At 34.5% G+C, this 3,502-nt stretch overlaps 1 protein-coding gene across 2 annotated transcripts in view; it reads left to right on the top strand.

Annotated features, from left to right (window-relative positions):
- The first annotated feature begins 625 nt into the window (after window positions 1-625).
- Window positions 626-3,502, top strand: part of LOC106460158 (PAS domain-containing serine/threonine-protein kinase-like) — an 88,148-nt gene continuing 85,271 nt past the window's right edge. The window contains exon 1 of one of the 2 annotated variants that reach the window (XM_022386809.1): window positions 626-663. The gene's annotated coding sequence lies outside the window, so the exon portion shown is untranslated. The other variant, XM_022386808.1, reaches the window with a different exon arrangement.

Consider the following 3,502-nt stretch of genomic DNA (forward strand, 5'->3'; position numbering starts at 1 on the left):
GAACGTCTTATATATACAAGACTAACACATATCTAGTAAATGCTAGGGCATTCTTGAAGGAACAGGATATTTCTAGAAAGGAGGTGGCGTGATACTAGTCACGTGACCTCGCTGACGCAACAATATTTATTTAAGTTCGACTAGTGTTTTAACGTTTGCTCGTATCTTCATATGTGTGTATATATATATATATCAAATAAAAGAGTGTGTAGTCAGCTTTCAAATGTTGTATCATATAACCACGTATCTATCATAGTTGTCCAGTAATCAGTGCAAACATGAAAAACGAGCGTAAATTAATTAATGTCATTTTAAATTAATTTCCCATTTTTAGACTTTTGAGGACTTTGTATATATTAGTATATGGGTCTTCTCAAGCATTATACAATTAAAATCAATTCTGTCGCAATTTATTCTGGATCAAGCATCCACTTTGAATGAATTTACTGGGCTACAGTGGGATTGTAGAAAAAAAATCATGTATGAAAAGTGTGCATCTATACGCAAGATACAGCAGTTATGCTGACATAATCACGTATATCCTTACATACACAGGGCTTTACGTCTTCCGCGCGCAAAGACTGCAGCAGCGCGCGCACAGCAATTTCCGAACACATATATCGTGTATTGATTAACGGCAGCACGAGGCCGTCGTGGCTTAAGGTATGTATCGGCTGTTATTAGTAGCCGTATGATAAGCATAAATCTTGGACGTTCCAAACGTTTATTGTGATCCATATTGTATACTATCATGCTGGCCTACAAATGTGTATTGAAAGTTTCTTGTGGTGGGTACTTCCCATAACCGAAAAGTTGTTTCTCGCACAACGACTGCGACACATGGGGGTGCTATTATTAAAAAGGGAAACCTGTACGAACGAAATGCAATGACGTCGGTTCGTAGGTCTTTTCATGTTTTCTGTAATTTTTATCACATGATATCACCAATAGTTAGTGTACGTTTGTTTAGCTCTTGTTATAACAGAACATCATAATAAGTGATTTAATTTAAATACATATCGGTGTATTATAAATTTATGCTAATTCCTGAAGGTGCATGTTATAGATTATGATATTACAAGAAGTTTTAATGGTTTTAAGTATTATTAATGAACAATTTTATCAATGAATACTGTAGGCTGTAGCACTTTGGATTTGTAGGCCAAGTATAATTATTAGTAACATCTGATTTACAAAATATACGACATTCGGTTCTCGAGAATGTTTAGTAATAACTGTTTGTTTCTGTAGATGGCAGGTGTGTCTTGGCTTTATGTATTTGAACTTTAGTAACAAGAAAATATAGAAAGATATATTTAGAATAAAGCTGTTATTGCGAATTGCTAACATGAACTTTTAACGAATAGCTCAGCACTTAATACTGATAATTAAAGTCTTTGACCTCCATTAGCTACATAATCTCTTCGCAGACAATACTGTTAACACCCTTCCGTTACTATTTGCTATGTATGTCATTTTTTTGTTGTTGTTGTTTTATCGCATAAAAACTTTCCACCAAAGTTATATACTATGAAACACAAAACTTCAAAGAACCTGAAAAAGTGTAAATATAGTAATTTCTGTAACTAATTTAACCCCCAGTTTACAGTTAAGAAATATGTTCTTATTTGTTTGTGATTTCTTTTCTATCTCAAAAGTTAATAGAAAATAGTGATTTAAACTATTTTATCAAAATGCTTTTACATTTGTTAACTATAAGAAATAATAAGTTAAAATGCTATTAAGAAAGATCGAAGAATGTTTGTTTGTTTGTTTGTTTTGAATTTCGCACAAAGCTACACGAGGGCTATCTGCGCTAGCCGTCTCTACTTTAGCAATGAAAGACTAGAGGGAAGGCAGCTAGTCATCATCACCCACCGCCAACTCTTGGGCTACTCTTTTACCAACGAATAGTGTGATTAATGGTCACATTATAACACCCCCACGGCTGAAAGGGCGAACCTCAGATTGCGAGTCGAGCGCCCTAACCACCTGGCCATGCCGGGCCCATCGAATAATGAACTAGGATTTGCTATATAGAGGTGTAGACACATGTTTTACTCCTACCTCTCACCAGAAAACACATACGACCCTTAACAGCGTGATAAAAAAAAATAGCAAATTCTTCTGTGGAGAGATTTTGAAAATTTTAATTGAATCCTAGATGTACAAAAACAATAATTTAATTGTACTGATTTAGTTACCATTTGCGAAAATTTTGGTTGCCCTACGTTTAATTATTCTTTAACTTATTTTGCGAATACTGTGTAGATAAAAAATTAAACGTTTCACATTACGAAAGATAAAGATTGCGAAGCGGTGCCCTCAAATATGTAAAACAAAAACAAAACAATAACATCAAAGCTATGAGATAATGTCTGATAGAGACGAGTGTTAGTCATAGGCATCATCAGCCACTATAATAGCGGTTCAAAAAAAAGAAATTAAATGGATCTAATTGTTTCCTTGTCAACTACTGCAATAATGATAATAAAATTTCCCTTCACTTCTTAACGAAATATTGATCCTATTTCTGAAATTTTGTTTGGATTTATTTATTTTTCAATCATTTTAAGTATTGCCGTAGGAAGCAATTTTTGAATGGTCAGGCTATTGCCACATTGTCATTTCTAGGGTGGTCTGCGGGCATGCTCCCCTAGAAAATGTTTGAAAATTTAATGCTATGAGATTGAATCTTGACCCATTTTAACAATAAATGCTTTATACACGCAGCGTAATGTATTGAATTAAAAGAAGCAAGTTTTAATACATAAGTTGTAGCTATACATGCCATGAATAAGTGGTCAGGCCATGGCCTGACTGGCCTAACGTTTCTTAAGTACGGCCCTGTTAAGAGCGATTATATAAATGTATAAAAAACAAAGAAGATAATATTTAAAGCAGGTAGGAGCCTCTGGCCCTTTATTAATATGCCATTTTGGACCGTACAATGCTCCAAGGAATCTAGAAGTTAATATAATGTATTGTAACAGTTTTACCGTGGCTCATTGTCATAAATTACACCAATGACTTCATAACCATTGTAAAGTTTTATACCCGTGATATGCTACGGAAAGGAACTAGAAAGTTAGCTCCTTCGTTTCATGATAAGTTTCGGGTACATACTTGCAGAATACACGAGAATTTTGTGACTACTTTTTGTTTTTACAAAATGACAGTGTTTTCAAAGTGTTTTTCGAAGAGTGTGATTCTTTCTCACTCAGTTGTATATATACATTTATAGTATGACATGTGGATAAAAGTTTCCTATGTCTAACTGCCAAATTAAGTTTGGAGCCACAACAAATAACGACAAAGGGTTTATACATGCAGATGTCACGTGTGATTTGATCTTCCAGGCCAGCGTTTCCCAACGTTTAAGACTATATCTCTCTTCTGTTGAGCCGAACTTTAAAGCACTTGTTACGTCTCCCTTTGTTAATTGATTTTCCGTAACTTCGTTCCGACGAAAGTTTAGCGACACAAGTCCTTACTTAATAAA

Source organism: Limulus polyphemus, unplaced genomic scaffold (genome assembly GCF_000517525.1).
Source record: "Limulus polyphemus unplaced genomic scaffold, Limulus_polyphemus-2.1.2 Scaffold720, whole genome shotgun sequence".
NCBI lineage: Eukaryota > Metazoa > Arthropoda > Merostomata > Xiphosura > Limulidae > Limulus > Limulus polyphemus.